Raw genomic sequence first — 12,047 nt, forward strand, 5'->3', positions numbered from 1 at the left:
AAACATTTAATTTTAAATCACAAATTTTACACCTAAGTTCAAATCAGTAATTAAGATATCACAAACATTTTAGCTTCTCAGATAAGTTCAATCATACAGACTCAGACAAAGGTAAATCTGTTATCTCTATTACAGTCTTCTTGCAGTAACACACCTCTTCACAAACAAACACTTTTAATTTTACACTTCAGCTAATTCTCACCAATAGTTACTGTTAATATAAGGAAATTCTAGGATGAAACTCACACACTTCTCTGTATAGAAATATTAATGGTTGGAATAATCTTACCGATAATCTTTTTTCTTCATCTACTTATACGTAAACACTTTTTATAACTGTAAACACTTTAAACAGTATACAGCACTCATTAAATAAATCTTCTAAGCAATAACTGAATTAATCGTCGGTCACTATACACATAAACAAACGTTCTTGCATGAAATACTACTGATCACTTATAAATTAAGGCAATACACAATAATTCCTTAACTTGAGGTTTAGTATGCACATCTGTTCATTCTTCCTGCATTTATTTAATTCTTTAGGCAATATATTTCTAAGCACAGCTAACGGTAAATTTCAACTTTACAGTCTCTACTATACGCTAATAACTCTGTGCTTTGCTTCAAGGTTCTGTATGTCCTTGAAAGGTCGGCCCTGAAATTGAATCTCAACTCAAATATCGCTAGTCTATTTAGTAGTCACTCAGCTGTCTTCCGTAGCTATAATTGTTATTCTACAATTTATTAGCTAACTGCCTCTCGACTAGTAGACTTTATTAGCTGCTTGAGTGACTTGCCGACTCGCTATTATCGCACTGTGATTCCCGAATGCCCCGATTCCAACCTAATGCCAATCCTCTCCTTTCTCTCTCTCTCTTAATAATCATAATTTCCAGCGTTCTTCTTTTTTATATCCATTCTTCCCGCCTAAATTGTTCACGTGCTTTCTTTCTAAAACTCTTTTCAATAAACCTTCTCCTCACATGGTGTTCCAACTCGCGCTCGCTTACTTCCATGACAACCAAACAAAATATAATAAAATTGAGCTATTGCATATACGTTAAACTTCTACAAATAGGAATAAATAGAGAATATTTACATTTCAATTAATGCGCAGTTAAATTATCAAATACAAACTCTTATAATATTAACATAGTAATAAATAAAATAGCTTAATAATATTTAATACAGTGTTTTCATTATTAATACATATATCTTTGAATAAATAATCAAATATTAGACAAAATTAAGGTAGTTATATGAATATTAAATTGTAAAATAAGTTGTTTACATTAAATAATATTTACAAGTCTAGCCTTTGTGATGGAAGATCATGTTGGATGCTGAAGCAAATAATAATTACTTTAATCTCTACATAATCAGAATCCAACATCTTATGAAAGTTGGTGATGTTACAAGATGACAAGAATTTCATTAATCTTTTTTTTTTTTCTGTTTTTTTCCCTTCCTTCTTGATGATTTCATATATTTCCATGGGGTCTTGGAATATGAATAATCTGTTTTTGAACAAACAATAACAGAATTATTCTTCATGGACATACCCAAATAAGACTGTTGCTGCACCTAGAAGACACCTCAATACATTTTTGCTATAATGAGATGGAGCTCTTTTCATATCTCCTGATTATCCAGATCGTATTAGTCTGGGTAGTGTCCTTTCCCATAATGTATAGCATTTTACATGTTTGCAAGAATATTTGCATTGCATTATATGTTACTAAGGCAATTGATGTGAAGTCAGTAGGTCTTGTATATAGAGGCTCGTGAAATGACTTCACAAGCCTCTATGCACAGTTGTGAAGTGACCCCCCCCACCCCCCCCCCCCCCCACCCCCCCCCCCCCCCACCCCCCCCCCCCCCCACCCCCCCCCCCCCCCACCCCCCCCCCCCCCCACCCCCCCCCCCCCCCACCCCCCCCCCCCCCCACCCCCCCCCCCCCCCACCCCCCCCCCCCCCCACCCCCCCCCCCCCCCACCCCCCCCCCCCCCCACCCCCCCCCCCCCCCACCCCCCCCCCCCCCCACCCCCCCCCCCCCCCACCCCCCCCCCCCCCCACCCCCCCCCCCCCCCACCCCCCCCCCCCCCCACCCCCCCCCCCCCCCACCCCCCCCCCCCCCCACCCCCCCCCCCCCCCACCCCCCCCCCCCCCCACCCCCCCCCCCCCCCACCCCCCCCCCCCCCCACCCCCCCCCCCCCCCACCCCCCCCCCCCCCCACCCCCCCCCCCCCCCACCCCCCCCCCCCCCCACCCCCCCCCCCCCCCACCCCCCCCCCCCCCCACCCCCCCCCCCCCCCACCCCCCCCCCCATGTTACACTACACAAAGATGGTGATAAGCTAATAGTGATAGGCCAATCTGTATCTCTGGAATTGTAGTTTAGGTTCAAGAGATTAATGAGAGCTAGACTACAAAAGTAGTTTAATAACAGTGGCATTCTCAGTACTTGTCAGCATGGGTTAAAGGGAGATGTATATACAATGATATACTTAGATTTTGCAAAGACTTTTAATAGACTGCCACACCACAAAATGGTAACTAAACTGATGCAGATGGGATTTGATGATAGATTAGTGAGTTGGATAGGCAACTGGTTCTCAGATGGGTATCAGCAATTTGGCATAGGGATGCACTATCCCAGAAGTGGAAAGTCACTAGGGGGTTATGTGGCAGGGTTCCATTTTAGAACCATTGTTATTTAATTTGAATGTTAATGATATTGAGATGGGTTTGACTAGTGATAAACATCTATTTGCAGATGATGCAAAACTGGGAAGAGTAATGAGAAATCAAGCAGGATGTTGTGATCTTACAGAAGGACTTAAATAGAGTGACAACAATATTGAATTGTCAATTCGATGTTGCAAAGTATAAGGTTCTGAAACTGGCAGGCAACAATGGGATGCAAAGTATACACTTGGTTGGGAAATTTTGGATGAAATTGAGAAGACAAGAGACCTGGTAGTGGTGAACAAGGATCTGAGTCTAGAGGTCACACTGCACAGTTGTGAAGTCTTCACATCAAATTATGGCAATGATGCAGAGGATCTTAACATGCAGAAATGAAGAGGTTCTGGTTGAAAGTTGAGAAGACAAGAGACCTTGATCAGGTCTCATATGGAGTATTGTGTACAGATTTGGTCCCCTGATCTTCATGGTGACAAACGAAGTAAGGAGCAACCAACCACTAATGGATCACAACCAGGTTATCAACATATCCAGCTACAACCTTAATGAAGGAGAACTCTCTCGCTTCTGAAAAAAGGCCTGAACTATGCCATCTCATCAAGGTCAGTAAACAAACTAGATTTCATATACCATATTGAAAGAGGTCTAAAATCCCTCCTCTCCTACATACTAAATTCCAATAAACTGCTAAGTTGCAATTTAATCAAAGTAGAAAAATTAGCTCTTAAATCTTTAAGAAATAGCCAAGATCGTTATTACCAGAGTGCAAATAAAGTCAATGCTACCATCGTCATTGATCGGACAGCATACCTGGAAAAAACACTTAGCTAGGAAACTAGCAGCTACACTCAAAGAGTTGATAGGTCATTCCCCTTCCTACATAAAAATTACACAACAAATTAGAAACATCACACTGAACAATGAAGATTTATTAGTCAGCTTTGACATAACTGCCCTTTGTACTGATCTTAAAATGTCCTGATCAATTATACTATTCTTCTCATACAGAACATACTTCCGCCCGATATCACAGCCCTCTTTGCCCACGTACTTCACTCCAGGTATTCCACATGGGTAATAATTTTTACCCACAAAAAGAAGGTGCAGTCATGGGCTCACCACTTCGCCTGCCCCCTCCATAGCTAATTTTTACATAGAAGACTTCAAGCAACAAACTCTAGATTCAGCAAGCCCAAAGTCTGGCTCAGATTTGCTGATGATATTTTTGTCATTTAGTCCCACAACTACAAAACATTAAATACATTCCTAAGCCACCTGAATAAAACAAACGACTGAAAACAATAACTCTCTTCCTTTTCTAGACACACTTATCACACATCTTCCCTCATGCTGTCTCTCCTTCATGGTCTACCGCAAACCTACACGCACAGGCCAATGCATACATAAAAATTTATGGCACCATCCAGCACAACACAGAGCTCTAACAATTTGCTCCAATGAGAAGGCACTGAATAAAGAATATGAAACTATTAGCCAAATGTTTGTAAAAATGGCTAAAAAAAAAAAAAAAACAGTTCAAGTGATCCTGAAAAATTAAGCTAAATATTCTAGCAGCTTTATCATCATCATCATCAAATTCCTGCCATGTACCCTCAAGGGGGTGTACAGGATATGATACTACATGAAAAAATTTACATCATTACTGACTTCCTATCTACAATTTTCCTCCAGATCAGTCTGTTACTTGTCAAGACTCCAACATTATCAGATCTTAGATTTCTATCGTCTAAGGAACTTTGTACCGTATCAAGCCACCTATTTCTTGGTCTTCCTCTGGGTCGTTTTCCTTCCAACCTGGCAGAGAACACTTGTTTTGCCGCCCATTCTGTTTAAGTGACCATACCACCTGAGATTAGCTCTGCTAACACATTCCTGGATGCTGACAATATCAAGTTCTTTCCTAATATCCTCGTTTTTAATATGATATTGCCATTGATGCTATCTGTTCACGCCTCTAATCTTTCTCAGGACTCTCATATCTGTGGTCTCTAGTCTTTGGTCAAGCGTTTTACTTCTAACCCAGCCCTCAGATCCATAAGTTAAAACTGGTTGGAACACTGATTTGTATACAGCTAATTTAGTGTTCCGACTAATTTCTCTCTTATTCCATATGAATTTATTCAATTGACTTCCTACCATACCGGCTTTGTTGATTCTGTTGTCTATTTCCATACTTAATTTGCCATCTTCACTAAAAATCGTGCCTAAGTAGCTGAAATGTTTTACTTGTTCCACAAGTTCTCCATTCACAACACAGTTGACATTTTCAATCATTCTGCCTATTTTCATTGTCTTTGTCTTTTTATTGCTGACCTTCATACCATATCTATTACAACAGTTATTCAATTTAGTCAGTGAATCTTGCAGACTAGTAGTGGATTTATTTAGAAGTATAACATCGTCCGCATAAAGCAAAGAGCTGACATTAACATCTCCAAGTTTGATATCATGTTTAATACCACTTTCCTTCATAATGTAATCCATATAGATAATGAATAACAGAGGGGATAATGAATATCCTTGTCTGAAACCAGATTTAACATTAAACCACCTTCCTTTATTTCCTTCAATTCTAACTGCTGACTTACAACTCAAATAAAGACTAAGTATTGCTTGATATAATGTCCCATTGACACCATATAACTATAGCATATTGAATAGCTTCTCTCTTGGCAACTTGTCATATGCCTTTTCCAAATCGACAAAACTTAAATACAGATCTCTGTTATATTCCCATGCTTTCTCGACTATTTGTCGTAAAGTGAAGATCTGATTCTGACAGCCTCTATTTGGCCTGAATCCAGCTTGTTCTTCACCAAGCTTTTCTTCCACAATTCTTCTCAACCGTTTCTCAAGTATACTTGCATAGATCTTGCCAGGAACACTCAGTAGGGAAATACCTCTGTAATTCTCACATTCAGTTTTATTTCCCTTTTTATATATGGGTACTATTAGAGCTCTACTCCAATCGTCTGGAATTTGTACCTCTGTCCAGGCTTTCTGAACTATGCAGTGCAGCCACTGTAAGACTCTTATACCACCCACCATACTTCAGCATTTCTGGTCGAATATCATCTTCTACTGCTGACTTTCCACATTTCAAGCCTTTGATGGCTTTTTCTACTTCAAGTATGGATATGTGACTGTATGCCTTTTGAGTGTTTTTTACCACTGTGCTGTCATCACTGCTTGTTTCATTTAGCAGTTTTTCAAAGTAATTACTCCATACTTCAAGGATATCCTTTTCTCCCGTTTTCATGTCACCTTTATTATCTCTAACTCCTTTTACAGCACTTTTTCCTCCATTTCTAAGCTTCTTCAACAACCTCCAGAATATTTTGCCACCTTCTTGATATTTATTTTCTATGTTCTTGCCAAAGTCCTCCCATGACTTTTGTTTTCTTCAATAATCTTTGTGTATTTTAGTCTACAGTTCACATCTGAGAGCTGCTCAACTTTTATTCGCTTTAAAACTTTCTTAGATGTTTTTCTTTCCGATATGAAATTCAATTTTATCCTGCTCAAGACTAAATAGTGATCACTTCCAATTTCAAATCCTCTGTACACTCTGGTGTCCTGCACCAGGGAGAAAACATCACTATCAACAATAACATAGTCAATTAGACGTTTCTTATTCCTTGCCTCTTCTCTCCATGTGATTTTATGCATATTTTTATGTTGGAACATGGTGTTAGTAATAACCAGTCCATGTCCAGAGCAGAAATCCAACAGGTATTTGCCATTATTATTAGCTTTGCTCTTTTCTCCAAATTTTCCCAAAATATTTTTGTATGTCTGACAATCATTTCCTACTCTGCAATTTAGATCTCCAACAATGATCAACTTTTCCTTTTTCAGTGTGTCAGTTGCTTTCCTCTAAAGCCTCAAAAATTTCCTCCACTTCTACCTTAGTAGAACCTTCTGTGGGACCATAGGCACAGATAAGTCTCATTGTCCAGCTCCCCATTCTCATATTTGCCCACATCACTCTACTTGAGACTGCCCGCCATTCAAGAAGATTAGCCTTGTATTGTTGAATACTATGGCTACTCCTTTTCCTTGATTGTCATTGTCTGAATATAACATTTTATATTTATTGCTCAAAAAGATCTCACCAGTTTTTGTCTTTTTTGTTTCAGTCACCCCTATTATGTCAATCTGGTACTTATTTAATTCCTCAGCAAGCTCCATTTCTTTGCCATTCGGGCTTCTTATGCGGAGAGTACTGATCTTTAACTCTGGTGATGTTGAGTTGGGGTGTGTTTTCAGATTTGTTCCAGTAGCTGACTTTTTGCTATTTTCCCTGGTTCCCTGGCAAAAACAACGGGGGGGGGGGCTTGTTTAACCAGGCGACACCCCAGCTGGCATGAAATTTTGTCATGTTGTACCATCATTTTGTATTTTGGTTTAACCGGTAAGAATACAATTTGGTCGGCTAAATCCCAAACCAGCCCATTCTCGTTCGTTCAGTATCCAGGTAGATACCCACCAGGGTGCACCACGAGAAGGTGAGGATTGGACATTAGGTCAGAAGCCTTGGTCGGTTCTCCGCATTTTTTTAAAGGTTATGTGTAGGTCTCCTCTCAGCTTTGGCCCTTAAGCACCCTCTCTAGCAGCTTTAATGTTTACTAAATACAATATACACTGACTGTATCTGTGTGCTGTTTTTAAGTAGTATATTAAAAATTTCCTTTGTTTTGCTTGCCTATGTGTTTGTTTGTATATGCGTTTTTAGTGGTGCTTGTAAGTGGTGGCATGTTTCACCATATAGGGTCATTTTCATTCTAGTACTAAATTACCAATATATACTGGAATGCAAATAAAAAGCACTAAAGAAATTCTGGTGTCTTGCTTAATGGTCAAGTACAACACAATTTGATTTTTCTCTCGCAAATGTGTTAAGGAAATTATGTTACTATGTTTTATATGACATTAGAGATGCTCTGTTTATCTAAGAAACAATATAAAAAAATTTACTTGAAGCATGAAGTAAAAAATGAAAAGGATTACTAGTTTCTTTTCTCCTTCCACACTTAAAAAATTAAAAACAGGTGAGAAAAATTAGTGAAAAGTTAACTACAGAAGCTTTGCTAAAAACGTTTTGTTCATGATAGTATCAGCATTCAACAGCAAGGAATGATTGATATTAATGATTGACCAAGTTTCTGGACTGATTAAAAAAAAAAAAAGACTTCCATGGAAAGTATAATCTAGCTAAATTATCAAAATAAGAGATTTGGATGCAGGAGCATTGTTAGAGTACTATGTTGCCTCTAAATTCAAGAAAATATGTTTGTTTGGTTTTTTTTTAAATTGTTTTTAATGATTGAGGTACAATTTTGACAGATTTTGTCACCCTCCAAACTCACGCTTAGGCATTGCCATAATTGCTTGAGTTAATGCAGTCCTGCTTGGATGTGCTTATGTAAACTAGTGGAGAGAAGAGAGTTTAATCCTGTATCCAAGTGTAAGCAAACAAAGTTTGCCCTGAAAATATCTTCAGGACTGAGGTACACATGGATAAAGGATTAAACTAAATTTATTATAGTCTAACCAAGTGCAAAATAAACTTCCAACATCTTTCTCTAAATCCAAGAGTAATTTAATAATAAGGTGGTACACCAGTTGGCAACTCGTATAGGTAAATATGACCTCTCCATCCTTCTGCCTTAACATCACCATTCTGGGTCTGCCTCCCACTGACGAGACCTCAATAAAGGTCGAAACCGGTCTGGGTAGTGGCCCTTCCCTTAATGCATAGCAGTATACATGTCTGCAAGGAGATGTGCTTTGCATTATGGGAGATACTGAGAGAAGGAGTGATGAGAGCTTGGTCCACCTTTGCTACAAGTTGCCAAGGGATGTACCACCTTACGTCAGTCCTGAAGATATTTTCAGGTGCCATCAGTCCTGAAGATATTTACACAGTGCCATCAAGAGAATGGCACTGTGTAGTTTGTATAGGAGGCACATTTTCTATCAGGCTTCTTCAAAATTAGGCTTTTTTTTTAACAGCTGTTGTAATCTTGATTGTAAGGTGAGGGCTACATTAGAGTTTTGATTTCAAGCCACTTATAATATGATGAATTTTTTTTTGTAGTGCCTTGGCACACTTCTTGGAGAACCAAGACTTGGATGGTGTTTGAGGGGGGGGGGGGGGATGGAGGCTTTCCTTCTGTTAGGGTTATTTCTGTTATTCACACTATCATCAGACCAAAGAAAGGAGAAGTGGAGTAGAAGTCATGTTCATCTAATTTGGCAGCATTGTAATGACTAAAAAACATAAAACTGAAAATGTTTTGAAGGGTGTTCTGTAGTAAAAAAAAAAATTAAAAAAAACTTGAATGAGCCTTATAGTCTACATGTGTTACCAGTAGGATCACTGACAGCCACAGCATATTTGGAGGAGAGGTGAAAACAAAAGGAAAAGGGTGGTGGCAGGACAGTGAAGAAGTAGGATATACTTTATAGTAGACCATAGAAATTTTTTTATCACATAAGTCATCATATGCTCTTAATCACTTATGCCCACCTTCACACTTAATGGAAATAAATGCTTGGATAAATCTGAGCCATACAAACTTCAGCTCCTGTACCCATTGCATTCTAAACTTTGCATCATCTGCCTAGACAATTGCACTATTGGGTCTGTACTACACAATCCTTGCAATTTCTCAAGTCTACCATCCCTCGCAACATAATACTCTAACAACACTCCTGCATCCAAGTCTCTTATTTTGATAACTGTCCAAGTGTCCATATGGATCAAATATGTCAAATAATTTGTTTGTTATCCTTTATATTTCAGTGGTATCAAATGTTATCTCAGTTTCAGTGGATATCATATCAGTGCATTTATTGATATGTAACCATATCATTGCCTGTATAGTTAATATAGAGACTTTTCCATATTTACAGGGTTCATTCTGTATTACCATCTTCAAGTAAATCTGCTTCACATATGCTAACTATTATATTCCCAAAGAGCAACTATTCATATTTGCATAGCAATATGATACAGCATCTACAAATTAGTATTTTTTAAAATAACAGAAATGAACAGCAGAATCGTATTTTATTATTATTAACAACAGACCCTCATGGAGTCGAAAGACTCATCATGGGAAGTACATACTGTTACTCACAAAGCCCATCAAGTCGTGCCTTTAACACAGTAAATGTATCTGCGTTCACAACAATGGCAAACAGTGCATTCCACTCTGCGTGCAAAGAACCTACTCCATATGTCCCTGGTCTCACCTTCTTCATACAGCTTGAAGGGATATCCCCTTGTTCTGCCACCTTTTCCTGTTCTATGAAAAATTTCTTCCACATTAGCCTGGTAACAACCCTACCAACTTAAATTTCTCAATCACATCTTCTCTCTTCATGCTATATGCAAGGATTTGTTGCAAACTGCTTTCCTTCAATTTGTCTTCGTATTTCACTTCCCAAACACCAGTTATCACTTAGTCAATCTTCTCTTGGCTCTTTCCAATATATCCTCGTTGCCATGAAAACTGGGGGACCAAATCTGTGCTCAAAAATCATATGAGACTTAGGACTGGTGGTGGTGGAGGAGGACAAGGATCTGAGTTCAGAGGTCGCACTGCACAGTTGTGAAGTCTTCACATCTAATTATGGCAATACATTTGTCACTTTGTTATAGTGCATAACCATGTTAGTAAATGGTTACCAACAACCTCCCTTTAACAAACCCATGCTAATAAGCATGAAGGAAGTGTAAAAATTTTACCTTCCATCCACTCCATTGGGGCTTGTGCTGCTGCAAGACTTGTTAAACAGATAGGCTAAGACTGAGGCTAACTCCCTGGAACATTTCCCTAAAATACTTGGTGATATGCCATCAAGTGTGCCATTGCCTTATTGACATCTGGTTATTTAACTCTTCATATACCTCTTGCTCACAAAACAAACATTAAGCCTTCTGTCATTTTATTATGTACACTTGAACTTCTGATTTCACACTGAGGATGAAACTCCCTGATGAACTGCTTAGTACCTCGAATATGTCGACTGCAGCAGTTACCAACATCTGGTTTTAATCCTTTTAAAATCATCTTGCCGTAATCATTCTTTCCCCTCTCTCCTTATTGAAAAAACTGCGTTTTTTTTTTCTTGTAATAGTTTTGAAGTATGAGCTAATTTCTGAATCGAAAAAAAAAATGATGCACTAATCGAAAACACACTAATCGGGGGTGCATTAATTAAGGGATTGCTGTAATCAAGTTGCACAAAAAGCATAAAGAACAGGACAGGAGAGCAGCTCAGTCAGTAAGGACAGCAAAAAGTGAAGGATGACCTTACTCACTGAGCTGCTTTCCTGTCCTGTTCTTTATGCTTTTTGTGCAACTTGATTACAGCAATCCCTTAATTAATGCACCCCCGATTAGTGCGTTTTCGATTAGTGCATCATTTTTTTCCGATACCCAAATTCAATTAGTGTGCCTATATACTCTTAAAAATAAATGTTACAGATTTTTAAAATTTTCGATCTATACTTTTTTTATGGCTAACTATTTTAAAAAATCACTCACCAGGATGAAATAATTTAGTTACCAATTTGAAACATTTTAGAGTTATTTTTAATGGCATACTACACCATGTTCCAAATTTACCTCAAACATTTATGTCTGCTTTACATAGCATTATGCTCATCATATCTCATGCTTTTCCGTACTTTTTTATTTTAAATTATTTTCCTTACCTTTAATCATGAGTAAAAGAATTAGTGAGCAAAAAACAGAAGTGTGAAAATGATTCAAAAAGTAATCTGATTGAAAGAAAAACTTGAAATAATAAAGAAAAATGAACAAGGCGAGTCCAGAGCAAAGATAGGATAAGAACACAAAAATGGATGAATCAACTGCTGAATACAAAGAGAAAGTAAGGTTTCTTGAAGTTCATCATGCATGCACTGAAAATCAAAGTATTATAATGATTGAATTAGAGAGACTTCTTTTTACATGGATTGAAGATTGGAACAAAAAACGGATCCTGCTATACACTGGCCTTATTAAATCAAAAGCATTGTCTCTTAACCTGGAAAGAAAGGGCTATCAATGATGGAAAAGAAGAAGAATTCCACCTTAGTGCAAGGATGATTTGAGCGTTTCAAAAAGAGAAATAGCCTACATAATGTTCTAATCACAGGCAAAGCTGCAAGTGCAGATAAGAGATATCCAGAGATTTTGAAGAAAATTGTGCGAGAGGGAGACTATTGTGATAAACAAATATTTAACGTTGATGAAACCGGCCTTTTTTCGGAAGCGAATGCTTTCCAAGACTTTTCTAGCCA

Source organism: Typopeltis vanoorti, chromosome 4 (genome assembly GCF_054136105.1).
Source record: "Typopeltis vanoorti isolate ZY-2024b chromosome 4, IOZ_Tvanoo_1.0, whole genome shotgun sequence".
NCBI lineage: Eukaryota > Metazoa > Arthropoda > Arachnida > Uropygi > Thelyphonidae > Typopeltis > Typopeltis vanoorti.